The 15,728-nt window shown below is 39.9% G+C and overlaps 1 protein-coding gene across 1 annotated transcript in view; it reads left to right on the top strand.

The window, feature by feature from the left end:
• LOC121961725 (pleckstrin homology domain-containing family A member 5-like) overlaps positions 1 to 15,728 on the top strand; it is a 269,588-nt gene that overhangs the window by 132,134 nt on the left and 121,726 nt on the right.

The raw sequence follows: 15,728 nt of genomic DNA, 5'->3' as shown, positions 1-15,728 counted from the left end.
TACCACAGGGGTCAGTTGTGCAGTGAGATATTTGGGAACTCCTGAACAAATAATCGATAATATTCTGTATCAATGGTCAGTGATTATGACAGTTTGTGGCCACAAGAGGGGGACAAAGCTCCACTACTCGTCAGTGTGAGTGAAGCTGGAAGGACTGACTGCAGGTTCACTAGCAGAGGGGTTTTAACCATTTAAAACCTGAGCAGATTTGCTTGACTTCTTAAAAAAAATAAATAAATAAAGGGGGAAAGTAGAAAGTAGAAATGATCAAAAAAATGTGAAAGTAATTGATCAAAAGTACAAGAAAATGGCATGACAATTAGTAAAAGAAAGAAAGAAATAAACAAAAAATTACTAAACAAAAAATTTAGTATAAGTTAGTAAGTTATAAGTTAAACAAAGCAAAGCAAACAAGTCTTGGAAAAGGTGCTTTAAAGTGATAGCTTACTTAAATAATTTTTAATGGACACCTTTACACTTGAACATCATACACTGACACTCATGGGACAAAGACGTATAACACAAACTGAGCAGTGGACTACCTCATTCAGTACTCTTGTACAACAGGGTCAGACCAAAACCACCTCAAACACGACATACTGACTCTGAGCTCTCAGTGTCTGTGCAGCACTTCGTACTACGTGTTAACAGTCAGAGTCAATGCGAAGACGCAGACAGACACAAATTTGGCTGGGCAGCAGGATGGACGTGAAGGATGCGTATTTGCCACTTCAAGCTGAAATTTTTCAACTTGAGCGAAAATTTTGTGTGGGACTGTGTTGCGATCGTCTGTCAGTTTACTGAGACGCGTGAGCTACATTCAGCATCAGGACTGTACAGCGAGAGAGAAAATAAGGACCTGAAGGGCTCAGAGACCCGTGAGCAAAGCTATAAAGTTAGGTTACATGATAAAATCTGAAAACACACCTGTGTCTGTGTAAACTAGTTTTGTTGAGTTGCTTCTAGGCAAAACGCTGAGTAATTTAAGTTAGTCCTTTATTGTGGAAAGTAAACAATAGAGGGCGTGTGATGTGCTTCAGAGCACGAAGCCCGTTTACATCCAGCTTTCTGCTGTTTTTCACGGCAAACCATGTTAGCTGATAGCTGCCTCTCCTAGCTAACAAAAGCACAACCGCAGCAGCTGAGGGCAAATTTTTGCGAGTTTCAAAATACTTCAAAAATGAACAAGTGACCAAATACGAGCGCGTAACGCAAGGCTGTTTTTTTTTTTGGCTTGGTTGTTTTTTTCACGTTTGGTGTGAAGGCACAGTTAAAGGTCCTTCAGCTGCTTTACTTACTCCTCTCTAAGCATTATGTGTTGACTGCTGGAGCTCCTTTGGTGTGTGTACTTAGTTTGTCTGTTGTGTCAAAAAATGTCATGTGTTTAAATGAGTCTTAATGTGTGAATGCAGACAGCTCAGACAGACAAGAGTTACTCTGACTAACTGATGTAAGGTTGGTGTCATTTTGTGACTGAGCCTGAAAGAGAAATCCACATCAGCCTGGATGAGCTGCTGGATAGTGAGCTGCAGCAGGCTGCAGGTTTGACAGAGCAGAGCAGGATGGCTGACTGCTGAAATAAGGAGTGAAACCAGGAAGTTGGTCATCTTGTCCTCCAATATGATGCTGTGTATATTAACAGAAGTCATTCAGTGTTGTATTGATTGTCATGGAATGTTGGAAATCTACAAAGTGCTAAAAAAGTAATGGAACAGTATTATTATCACCTATTTTACTTATTGGACAGAGAAATACAGCTGTACACCTATAACTTTCTCTCGGTCACTGAAGAGTGACATGGCTTTATTTCCTTGTGAACTCATCATAAAACACACTTCATTCAGACTCAACAGAAACAAAATAAATTCACCCAAATAAATTATAAAATAACAAATAAATTGTCTTAGTTACTCTTGCTAGGAATCTAGTTAGTAAGTCCACTGTTCCAAAGGTCAAAGGTCACCTTCACTTTGACATCATAATATTATGAAAAAACACTTCCCTGCTATGACTTAATGTCATATCTCAGGAACAGAAGGGGACACATTTGGTCAGATACTGAATTGGTGACACTAGTCTGTAAACTGTGCTGATTGTCTAGATCTCCTGTGCTTTGGGGAGATGTGTGTGAAGCATCTGTGTTTTCACAAACAGACTGGAACTGTTAGGGCAACTTGACTGTTTTTCAGAGGCATGCTACTATGAGGCAAGTTTGTAAAGATATTTGTTTTTGACATATTTAAACTGCTATTTCGTCACCTTCCTGCATGAAGGCTCACAAATGAGCGTTGAAATGCTGTGCATACTGCCAGACTGACCTGCTGTTGTTCTGCTCAGTGTGTGTGTGGTATCACAATGCTAAACATGTCAGTTAACAGATTCTCTTTCTGTCTTTTCTTTCCATGTCTGTCTGCTGTGTGACTGCATCTCACCTCCTCACCAGGTAAGACATTAGTTTTGAATCTCTTAGTTTTGTCTGTTTCCTGTTGTGTTTTTTGAACTATAATGGCTTTCTGCCCAGGTGCTTAGCCCTGCTGATAGTGGGGGAGAAATATTATTTCTTGCAGCACTGCTGTTTTTATCTTGTTTTTTCCAGTGAGGTCACAGTTGTGTAAGGGTGTGTGTCAGTGTGCTGCTGTCAGTGTGTGTGTGTTTGTTTGAAGCTTGTGGCCGCTGCCTAGCTGTAACTAAAGGGATATTCTTCCCTGTTTATTTATTGCATTAGTCATGAACTGGAGTTGCCCGCCACCTCCCCCTCCCCCTCCCCTCTCTGTGACATAATCCATCTCTGTCTGTTGGTCTAAGCCTTCTGAATGTCACGCTGCATCTCTGCTGTCACATCTCAAGGTTCCCCATCACTTAGTGAAATAACAAAGAACTGTGTACACTCTTGGGTAGTTTGTGTGTGTGTGTGTGTGTGTGTGTGTGTGTGTGTGTGTCCTTGTTTTATGTTTTCGGGTTGTCTCAGATTTGATGGGGCTGATGGGAGGATGGCTTGATGGTGGAATGAGGAGATGGATGAGCGAGTGGATTGGACCTGGCAGTTAGTCTTTTCTTTATGCTCCCTCCATCACTGGAGCAAACACCACTCTCTTTTTCTTTATTTATCTCTCCATCTCTGTTTCCCTTTACTGCCTCCTCTGTGTGTGTGTGTGTGTGTGTGTGTGTGTGTGTGTGTGTGTGTGTGCGCAGATGGGTCTGTGTGTGTGTGCTTGAGGCATGTACGTGTGCGTACAGATATCGTATGTGTGGAGATAGGTAACCATGACAACAACAGCCTGAAGTAGGAGTGCTCATGGCAGCTCAGCACAGTGCCCTCTCTGTTTCAGATACACAGCACTCCTTTCTTACTCCTCTCCTCCCTCTCTGTCCAAACACTCTTCATACATGTCGATCCCATGTAGAAACCTTGTGCAGTTCGACATAGAAACTGGCCATCAGTCATTGCTCTGCATTCCAGCATCATGCTAACACTGACCAAAAACAAGCAAATGGCTTTTTTAGTGTGCAGGCTCAGTGACTGTCAGAGTCTGAACTTAACAGACACCTCACAGCTAGCAGCAATGTCACAGTGTACTGACACACCCTGCTGTACACGCTGACATCACTGCAGAGAGGTGACACATTAAATTGCGGTGCAAAATCATGCAGTCAGATCTCCAGGAAAAGGTACATGCACTTACAAAGATGCACCACGTTTTTAAACATAGTTTAAAAAATTAAATTAAAATTTGTTTTCATCCTTCTACATGTTTGGAGTTAAAAGATGAGTTGATTAAGATCATCGGCTACTTTGAAAATTCCATCCAGTTGCTCAGGCATGTTGCTATCATACAATTCATGCAGTGCATTTTTTGAATTTGCTTCAGTCTTGTGTCCTGTCGTCTCTGAACAAGATTTGCCCATCCAGTGCAATAGCTTGATCCAGGATGTTAGGGATACAAGGTCTCTGTCAATAGTGCAAATACTGTGTCACATTGAGATTCTCTCACAAAGCAGTTGTCATGATGCATGGCTGTGGATGTTTGTAGTGTCTGTAAGACGTTTGCTACAAATCATCTTTGCAGTGAAATCCCAATCATCATTATTATTAATTGTCAGAAGGATCACTGGATCCTTGGAGTGCTCATGTTGGATCACTGGAGTGCTCATGTTGAAACTGACTCGGAAATCATTTAAATTAACCCTATGAATGTGCCTCGGATTGACATTTTACAGAACGCTGTGCAGTAACGGCACAATCAGTGATATTGGAAACGGTCTTAAAACAATGTGAACAGTCGCTTAACTCTTATTTAATGTCATCCTCATCATATCAGTCACAGCCATCTCAGCTATAATTGTGTGTACACCTGCTGTGAAGAATGTATGAGGTACACATGCTCACTGCACACTCCTCTTCTATAAACACCATAATATGTGAGTGCAAAGGCAAACACATGGTTTCTGTGTGTACACATCATTCATGGATAGGGCCCCTGGCGCCTACATCACTCAAAACCCTGCTGGTTGGATTTAATCTGTCTCTCCACAGTTCATATAAAAAATACAGAATGTAAATATCTCTCTATTTATTATCAGATGCTCAAAAAACATCACCAATAAACCAGTTTTGGAAGTGCAATAGCTGAGGCCGACAGCATTGTGTTTTCAGATTATCAGGTTAAATGTATGTATGTTCTACCACCCGTTCTCATGAAAGCAATATCTCAAGAATGCCTAGAGGGAACTTCTTTAAATTTAGCACACACACTTTTGAACTAAAGGGTTGAACTCATTTGGTTAAAGTGGTCATGGGTCAAAGGTCAAGGTCACTGTGACCTTGCATTTGTCTCATCCTTGTGAGAGAGATATTTTATTTAAAAAAACTTTAGGGAATTTCTTCACATTTGACACAAGGTACAAGGTAGATTTATTGTAATTTTTCTTAAACGTGGTTTAAGGTGAAATTAAATTAAAGTTGATCCTAAATCCTGCTACATCTTTTGGCGTCGAAGGAGGAGTTGAGGAGTCTCACAGTCTGGGGAAAGAAGCTGCTCTGTAGTCTGGTGGTTCGGCAGGGAATACTTCTGTATCTTTTCCGAGAATGCAGCAGGATGAACAGACTGTGGCTGACGTGGCTGCTGTCTTTCAGTATCCTTTGGGCTCTGTGCAGACATCTCACTTCACCGAGGTCACTGATGCTCTGTAGATGTTCTCAGCAGTTTGAATCACCCGCTGTAGAGCCTTCCTGTCCTGGGCCGTGCATGAAACATGCCAGTTGGTGATGTTTCCAGTCAGTATGCTTTCTAGTGCTCCTCTGTAGAAGTCTACCAGGATCTTGCTCTGGAATTTAGCCTTCCTAACCCCTAAATTCCATCGAGTCCATCCGCAGCACGGCATCCAGATCCGATCGCGGACTTTCTAGTCAATGCTCGTCATTCCACTGAGCGCATCTCAGCAGCTGCTCAGCAGCGGCTCGCTGCTCTGCTCTACGTGAAATACACGGCGAGTCTATTTTTGCCGGACACGGACAGCAACTGTGTCAAGCAGCACACAGCAGATCGTACCAGGCAGGAAGTCAAGCAGTATTGCATCTGGTGAATTTTCAAATTAAAACACCTTGCTCAGACTCAGGATCATGTTTAACTTGACTAAAACGTTACATCGACCACATCCGCTGCTTCTCTGTCCAGCAGTCCTTTGTATCCTGTCCAGCAGGAAAATTAATGCTCCTGATGACAGTCACTGCACATGACAGACAAAAGTAGATCATAAATAACAAAAGCACCGTATTCTTAACAAAAACACGGTCAAAATTGTGTCTATCTCATATCTATTTAGTGTATGATTACACTATTAATTATCCATCTGTATCATTAATAAGATCAATATGTTTTTAACTAAATCACAGCCACAAATCTAATATTTTTTTCATGTGTAACTGGATTTATTTTTATTGATCTGTATAGCTATCAAGATGATTTTTTTTTTTTTTTTTGACTGAAAAACGGCCGAAATTCTTTGATCTACTTCACCGTGGCTAAATTGCAGGCTGCAGCCCAACAAAGTGCCATGGTAGAGTCTCTAAAATCAAGGAAAAATGACCACAAAATCAAGGGAAAATGAAGAAATAAGCACAATCTCAGAGGGTCTACAGTATTAGCTGGCAAGACTTCTGCTTCTGAAACGCTTAACAGATGCTCTCAATGGGATATAGAGCCACAAGGACGGCGCAAAACCGCACCACAGCCGTAATGCTCTGGACATGCTGCAGGTGGAATCCCGTTGTAGGTTTCTGTAGGAAGTAGAGCCTTTTCTGTGCTTTTTTAACCTGGGTGGTGATGTGTGATAGTTCTCAGTGATAGTAATTCCAAGGAACCTATAGCTGTTCATCTGCTCCACCTCAGCTCCACTGATATAGACAGGGGTGTGTCTTTGCCTCCTTTCTAAAATCAGCAATCCGCTCCTTGGTTTTGCTGACGTTGAGCAGCAGGTTGTTCTCCGTGCACCACTCTGCAAGACACAAGCATGAACTTGGACTGAACAATGAATTTGGTGTTTAAAGGTCAGGATCACTGTGACTTTGCATCTGTCATTGTTGTGAACATAATATCTGAAGATGGCCTTGAGGGAAATTTCTCAAATTTGGCACAAACATATACTCTTAGTTTAAGGTTAAAAGGTCACACTGACCTCATGAAACATGATTTTGGAAATTAAGAATTCATACGTTCACATTTCATGCAAATGTTAAATAGGATATAATAATTAAGTACTAACATGTTATATTCAAAAGGTCAATGGTCATCTTCACTGTGACATCATGATGTTCTGCAGAAACATTTTTCTGGCTTTCACTCATTATATCTCAGGAACAGAAGGGGAGACATTTGGTCAGATACTGAGCTGGTGACACTAATCTGTAAACTGTGCTGATTGTAGAGATCTGTGCTGCTGGGGGCAAGTTGTGTGTGAAGCATCCATGTTTTCACACACATTAGTGTAAATTGTAAGTGTAATTTGAGGCATACTACTTTTTGGCGGTATTCCTAGTTTAGGATTGTTGGTTTTTTATTTGTTTGTTTTTTAAAATTCAATTCAATTTGTCATATTATACCAAGAAAAAAAAGATAAAAGGTAATATTCAGTGTCAACCAGATACTGGGCAGCCTACTTTTACAATACAAAACAACAAACAAAAATAAAACAACAAAACACAAACAGCTGCACAGTCAGAGCAGAGGAGGGAGGAGTTATATGGTGCAGTAGATTAGATAAGTGGTTGCAGGTTTGTCCTTCCATCAGATAGTGTTTATAAATATGTTTAGGATGTGTGATTGAAGTTCTTGCTGATGCAGTGAAGGATCTCCCTCCAGATGGCTAAGTGGCTGGTTCTTGCATTAAATGTAAAACTTTTGTTGCGATTTGGCTTTTCGTCCACACAACAACATCGTTTTGCAGACCTGAAAACACAAACTTTTAAAACCAGGGTCCAGACTGTAATCTTTTTTTTTAAAAAAAAGTCACCCTTCTGTTGTGGTGGAAAGTGGCACTGAGCAGATTCTGTGTGAACAGTGATGTCATAGCGGCACTTCACGCAGGAGTATGGCCTTCTTCTATGGTGTGTCATTACAAAATAACACCGGCAACTACTGACCTGGCGTGCATCCTACAGCGTTTTTGGTTTATTTTTGTGGATCTGTGTAAACATAGATCATTCTCGCAATGTTATTATTTGAATGCATTTTTTTTTTAACGCAAAGTAAAGACTTTTCCATCTTTAGTAGAGTTTTTCTCGTCTAAAAGTTGCCTCAGTTCTTCCACCACACATTGTACAGAGGAGCGGCCTCACCATCCTGTTTCACTTTAGAAACACACATTCATGTTGTGTTCTTTAAAAAACCCTCTCCCTGCAGCTCTCTGTGCTGCATTATATCACCACACTGACACATCTGCACTCACACAACAGCGTGTGCACTCACACAGCAGGCCAGCAGCAGCCTCATGCCTGCAGCAGCAGATGCATCATGGGTGCATTTTCTCTCTAAATGTCATCCGTTGCTCTGTTTGAGCATCTCTCAGCCTCTTCCTAAAGCCAGCTGCAAACTGACCCAGTTTGGAAATGCAAGTGTGTGTGTTTGCGCGTGTGTGTGTATCTGTGTGTGTGTGTTTGTGTGTGTGTGCGTGCATGTGTGCCTGCCTGCCTGCGTGCGTGTGTGTGTGTGTGTGTGTGTGTGTGTGTGTGAGAGAGAGAGTGCGTGTGCGTGTGCATGCGTGAGTGTTTGTGTGTGACAGAAAGTGAGTGAGTGAGCTGCGAGCAGAGCCAACCAGTAGCAGTCATCCATTTCCTGGTTGAAGGCGAGCAGAGAGTGGCACAGACAGTGGCCTGCTGCAGGTGTGAGCGTCTCTGCTGTGTGTGTGTGTGTGTGTGTGTGTGTGTGTGTGTGTGTGTGTGCTGTTGGCAGTTCGTCCCCTGGTCATAGTAAGCTTGGGACGCATCTTGACATCGTGCTGGTTTAGTTTGCTGTTTCAGTGCAGAAGCTGTAGGACGCAGCAAACACTGGAGATATTTGCTGCTTTCATCTGTGTGGAGCTCTCAGGGTTGAATTCAGATTTCCACAAATACTGTCTTGATTATGTCTTAATGTGCAACATGTAGCTTATCTGTCTCTAAATACAGCTGCCTGTAAGCTTTAGGTTCATGAGACAACTAGAAAGCCTTCTGGAATAGGAAATCAGAAAAGTTCTCACATGATTCCTACATGACAGATGTTTGTTTCAAATGGAATTATCAAAAAAAGTCATATTCTTTTGGAATTCTTTCAATTTAGCTAATGACTTGACCATTTGCTCAGATACTGAATAGTTGGCACTGTAAACTGTGCTGATTGTAGAAATCTTCTGTGCTGCCAGGGGGAAGATGTGTGTGAAGCATCTGTGTTTTCACACACATGGATGTAAACTGTGACTGTACAGGGTTCTCACGGTCATGAAACCCCTGGAAAGGTTATGAAATTATAGAAACTTTTTTTTTCGCCAGACCTGGAAATGCTTTGGAATTAACTGTTTTTAATATACTTTTTTGTGTGTAACTCATGTTCATAAAATTCCCAAAAAACATTTTGTGAAATACATTTTATTTAAAATCCAGTGCATCATTGCTTCACTTTCGAAATGATCTTTGGTTTTACACCCTCCAGAAACAGGTGCAGCATTGAAATTTTTGCAGAGTACTGGCATGTGTCGCTCTGGTCTTTTGGCATATGCAGCTAGCTGCTGGCAGGAATGTCTAAGTTGCAAATACAAATAGCAGAGGCTTGCACTTTGCTTATTTCCAAATGCCTGAAAAATGCGAAAGAAATAAACAAACACACAAAAAAACCCAAACAAGAAAATGTTAGATAAACCTCTGATGAACAAGAGAGCGATCCAGAGTGACCCACTGCCAGTGAGCATTTCATCTCTGCAACATAATGATGTCATACAGCTGACACTGCCTGTATATGAGCTCCACAGAGGGACAGCCATGTAAGCTCCACAACTCTGACTCAGCATTTCAGATGTGTTATTATCATCTGCAGTGTGTGAGAAGTAACAAGCCTTATTCTGAAAAACAGAATATTATTCCCATTGGGAATCTTATTAAATGAGTTACCTGCCTGGAAGTCAGAGCACAACCATCTGAATATACTGCACTATATAATTTATATCCAGTCAATTATTGATTTTTGATGATCTGTAAAATATTCTTTTTAAAGTACAAGAACAAAATTAAACATAAGCGAGAAAAAGTCAAGTCAAGTCAATTTATTTATAGAGCCCATTATCGCAAAACATGGTTTGCCTCAGAGGGCTTTACAGTGTATGACATCCCTCTGCCCTTAAACCCTCACATCACCCAAGGAAAAACTACCGAAAAAGAACCCCTTTTTCCCTATTTCCCCAAGAACGGGCAGACGTGCAATAGATGTCATAAAAAATGAATGCAATACAATTGTGGCTAAAGGGGGGGGGGGGCAGCAATAGTGGAAACAGACGCATGTCATATTACAATAACGATAGGTGTGAAATTATCAAATGCATCTATGATGGTATTGTGGGTGTTGATAAGAGTCTCATGCATACATCGGCGCAACCAGGACCAAGAGCACAATCAGGGTGAGTGGGGGGTACAGTATCAGTGCAGCCACAGTACGAGCCTCGGTGTCCGCCTCGGCGAACCGGTAAAAGTCTTTAAACAAAGTCTTTAAGGGCAGGCAACAGATGCTGATAGTTTGTGCAGCAGGTGTTGCTTCTAGACCCGTGGCAGAGTTGACGGCGGATCGCAGAGTGTCCTTCTCAATTAAAACTTGCAGAAATAATCAAAAGTAGTCCCGTTGGTCTGACAAAGTCACTTTAAATTATTATTTTGAGTTTACTTAAAATGAAATGCAAGAATCTCTATATGACCAAAAACTGGTATAAAGAAAAGCGTCAAAGAGATTTAAAAAAAAATCTCTTGTAAGATTGAAGAAAAGAAAAAGATGCGAGCGGAGATACACAAGAAGCACCGCGGTGAAAGGGAAAGTAGAAAGAAGTGTTGAGCTTAGAGCTCACTAAATTTTAATCTATGAACTTTGGGGTGCGAATGAGAGGCGGCTGCACATCTGACGTTAAGTTTTAGAGTACCTAACGTGTTTTAGGAGACATTTATTTCTCGTAGCTACTTTGTGATGAATTACTCAATTTGACGCGTTACATATAAAGTCACCTATCTCATCACCACTAGGTTCCCATTGCAGTAATTACAAACACATGCTAGGAGACCTAAAGGCAACTATGAATGTAACACACAGCTTTGAAGGTCCTTGGTTTGACCTTATTAAGTAATCACACGTAACATAAAGTTATTCAGTGGACTATAAAGAACTTGGTATTTACTTAGATGTAGGATTACCATTTGACATTATACAATAAATGCAAAACACGATAGAAATATTAAGTTGATTACGAAATTACGCATAATTAAGGTCACTAGATGGCAGTATGGCTCCATCACAGAAAAGGAATAAAATATGATTTTACCTAACTCCCTCAAATTAAATAATAAAGACATGGGAGTTGGTTCTACTTACACAGAGATGAACTTTGATCTACTTGGAGAAAGATTAGGGAACTAGGTTTACCTTAATTCACACTTTTGTCCACGTGGTCATGTTAAATGCTGGTCTTAACAAAAGAATGTAGAATGAGTTTACAACATGTCCTGTCTCTGTCATCTCAGCAGGGGGGAAGAGGACATGAGAGTGGAGAACATGTGTTTGTCAGTGTATGTGTGGACTGAAACAATAAAGAGAGACAGAGAGAGAGAGAGAGTGAGGGGGTGGGGTGGACAGAGGATTAAATTTCAGAATGAGGATCATCATTTAATTTTGTGGGCCCTTCTCAAATTCTTGGTAGGAATTTGTCTCCAGTCCTCTACTCCAAACTTCAGTTTTTGTGTCAAAGACAAGTGACAAATGATTGTTCTTGTAGGTCCGAATGACCTCAGGAGTTCATTTGGATGTCTTAACATCCTGGTGTGAACTGGACCCCACGAAACTGTTATCTCTCATGGCATCTTGAGCAGGAAAGCGTCAAAGGCTGACGCTTTCTGTGGCTTAAAAGCAGAACCTGTTTGCAGATGTCAACTGGGGAGTCCCAACAAAGTTCATTTAGAACCCTCTGTTAACTCCTCTGGGTTCATAAAACAGTTTCTCTTGACGTGTCTTCCATTTGTACAGGGAAAGTTGAGCTCTGGAGTTCCCCAGAGGGAAAATGTAAAGACCACGCCAAGGCAGTCCACTATACGAAACGAGTCAACTGTCTTTCGTTTGAAACACCTATTGGATATTATTAGTTTGTCGAGGATTTTCAGCTCTGTACATGATTTAAACCATTTTATAATAAACCAGATCTTTGAAATTAAGTGATTTTAATTTGATAAAGTGTGGCTATGTTGGTTCTCTTTAAGTGGTTTTGTGTACAATTCCTCCTTTTGGAAGGATGAAGATTGGAGCTTTTAGATTAGAACACACAATGTTCAATGTGCTATTAATGAGACCAGGACGTGATACTGTCTGCTTGAATACATTGTGTTACAGAAGTTCTGTATTTGTCAAAAGGCAAGATTTCAGAGTTAAAGCTAATGTTTTGATTTGGATATTTTCAAGGTCACTTAAACTCTTAAAATCTGAAGCTTGATCATTTTTCTTGTGCTGCGTTCAGATGCCTTTTATATGCATCTAACTTTGACACATTAGCAAACTGGTTTGATTTCTTTTGAAAACACAGGGGGAAAGACAACGAGCAACTTGAAAAGAGATTTCTCACAAACTGCAAGAAATAAAGAAAAAGTGACAAGAAAATGACTTGAAAATTAGTTTAAAAAAACACAGAAACTAGACATAAATTATTAAAAATTCACAAGAAAAAAATTGGGAAAATATCCAGAAAACGATATTTATAATTATTTTAATAATAATAAACTACTATTTTATCTCTGTATTTATTTGTTTGTTTAACTTTTTTCTTTTTTTCTTTTATTTCACAAAATTTCAGGTCATTTTCTTGTACCTCATACTTCCATGTTTCTGAAATCAATCAAGCCAATTTGCCCAGGCCACACAATAACAGGGAATGAGTAAAACATCTCCAATCTACTGTACAAAATAATACAATATAAAAGTACAATCCCACATGTCAAGAAGATAGCTACTTATCTAACATGAGCATGTAGCATTATCGATCTACAGGACATGTACACGCTGTGCATGATTAGAGGTTGTGGTAAAATACAGCACAAGTTGATTTTCCTCTAATGCTCCTCCTGCTCTCACGTCAAATGAATGCCGAATATATTCTGTAGAAAGGACAGAAAGACATGTTCTTATTTAACTACGGCTAGCTTAGCTGAAGCCTCTCCTTTGGATTATAATTTGGTAATCAAGGGTCAAAGGGCAAGGTCACTGTGAACTCGACCGATGCAATTCTTGTGAATGTGATATCTCAAGAACACCTTAAGGGAATTTCTTCTAATTTAGCACAAACCACTTGGACTCAAGAAGGAGGTGATTAGAATTTGGTGGTTTAAGGTCAAAGGTCAATGTCAGTGTGACCTCACAAACCATGTTATTGGCCACATAGCTTCATATCTCAGGAACAGAAGGGGAGACATTTGGTCAGATGCTGAACTGGTGACACTAATCAGTAAACTGTGCTGATTGTAGAGATCTTCTGATCTTCTGTGCTGCTGGCAGGAAGATGTATGTGAAGCATCCATGTTTTCACAGACATTAGTGTAAACTATAAATGCAGCGTGACAAGTTTGTGGAGGCAAGGCTGCTAGACAGCGATGTATCGGAGTCCTCAAGCGCAGGTGAGCTATTAAATATCTTATCAAAAAAAAAACCTTACACTTACACTACATTAATTAACTCAACGTATCTCTGTCTCTAATCATGACCTATTTATTTTACAGCTATTTTTTAATAGCCGTCTGCAAATTGAATAGCTGAGGAAATGTGTAAACATGATTCCTGTAGGATAAAGCTCATTGGAGTTGAAAAATAAAGGTCAATCGATGACATTAAAATGAAGATTACGAATGAAGTAACCAGAGCCAGCAGAGATCAATGTGCCAGCACCAAGGACAGCGTCATGGGCCCTGTCCTTTAACCCTATTCGGCCACTGTCGCTTCCATGGTGCTGGCAGATTAGGTGGGTTGGCTGTTTTTATGCACATTTTCGATTTACGCATAACATCTTAATAAAGTCTTAATTTTATAATTAAATGAACTTTGTTTAATGAATATAATCCATAGGGGAAGTTAGCTATGGCTATCGCCTGGCAGCGTGCGTTGTTCACATGAACACGCATTGCTAAGACCGGCCATTGTTAAGACTAGGCTGATGTTCTTGTTGTTGGTGCAACCGACTTAGAATCCTTTCTTAAGACTGGTCTTAGCTAAGACAGACTTAAGAGTTGCACCAGGGGCCAGTTGCTGCCGGACTAGCAACAGACTGAATGTACCCAAATACTGATCTGAAGGCAGTCACAGTCAGCACTCATCTTTAGTGATGCACTCACTTACTGCTGGACATAGTTGACTACATTATCGATCAATAATTTATTTGTCACATGGAATTTTACAGGGTATTTCTCCAGTGGAATGTGATTCCATTACCTCCTTAAACTTGTGCTCTGTCTTTTTTGTGTCTTCATACGTTGTTGCTGCTGTTTTATAATTTTCCATGTTTTATCCATGCTTTCTGGTTTTGGAATTAATTAACTGTCCGCACATCACAACCTCAATGGCTGTAGTTGCTCCACCCGAACACAGGCATGGACTCTGCTCTGCAGCCACCTCTGCAAGCTGTAATACCTTCTGGTTGAACAGTACCATCCACATTTTAGCCTAGCTTCTGTGCATAAAAGAATATTACAGTTCCTGATGGAAACTGATGCGGTATGGCAGTTATCCAGTTTATTTTCCAATGCCTGGACAGTGGAGAGCAGGATGCTAGTTTAATGTATTTCATCGCCATCCTTTACTTCATAGTGAATTAGCCTACATTTGGTGATGCATTTTAATGCAGTACAACATATCTACAATAATACTAACCTTTGTTATGCATACTTATACTGAGTCAAAGAGGATCAAAAGTGATTCAGCCATGTATATCTGAAAAAATAATCTCAAGGTCTCATTGGTAGCTTTGAAAAGAGATTTTATATGTATCTCACTAGAATAAGTCAAATTATTGTGTTAGTCCGACTAAAGCTAGACTTTCGAAATACATTTAAACATCTTAGTCCAACTGAAATCGTACTAAGTTGAATTTCTCAAAGTCAGACTAATATATCTTGATGATGTGGTTGGGGGTGGATTTACTCTGTCAGGTAAACACCTCAACTGGAGGTGAAGTGAGGAAGGGAAGAAAATAAAACAAGACAAAGGCAAAAGTAAAGTGTAAATACACATATAAATGTAAACATGTATATGAACGAAATGTAAAGCGATGAAAAATTATCCATGTTTTCACTGTTTTACATGCAACTTGTTTCTTGCTTGCTAATGTGGCATAGAATTTAATGGGAAGATCCAATAGCAACTTGTTGAAAGAAGGCATATCTCCACCTGCCTTGGAGTAGTCGACTTATTTTTGGCAATAAATTGATTCTTGTGGGTATTTGTAAACAGACAACAAACATTTTGTTTGTAATGTGTACAGCTTTTGTTGGAATTGTCATGAATACAGGAGGATGGATGTGTTAATTGGCTTACTAGAAGGAAATATCTTTAAGGACACTATTAAATGGACAATATTTAAACACTTATATACTGGAGATTATCTGTGGGCACTTGACAGTGATGCGGTTGGAATCTGTCTTTTTTCTCTCACATCATGTCAATACTTAAATCCTGATTTACCTCAGTTCACTAGTGCCCTTGCCTATTTCTCTTTGTTTTGGCTTTTGGTGTTATTCAGTCCTTATTTATTTGATTTGATTTTATTTCATTTTTTCTGCCTCTTCTGTCTGATGTTCTTTGGGGATTGTGTTAGCTGAAATTTGGTTTGTGTTGTTAAAAAAATTGTAATATAATAAACATTAAGCCATAAAAAAAATATAAATCCATTCTCTGCTGGGGCTTGTATACTGGGACAAGGACAGTAGACCAATTAAATGACTAATGGAAATATAACCAGAGCTCCACTTAACTGTG

This window comes from Plectropomus leopardus, chromosome 22 (genome assembly GCF_026936395.1).
Source record: "Plectropomus leopardus strain MGB_pleo_1.0 chromosome 22, ASM2693639v1, whole genome shotgun sequence".
Classification (NCBI taxonomy): Eukaryota; Metazoa; Chordata; class Actinopteri; order Perciformes; family Serranidae; genus Plectropomus; species Plectropomus leopardus.
The sequence above is the reverse complement of the archived record's forward strand: the minus strand, read 5'-3'. Positions and strand labels throughout refer to the sequence as shown.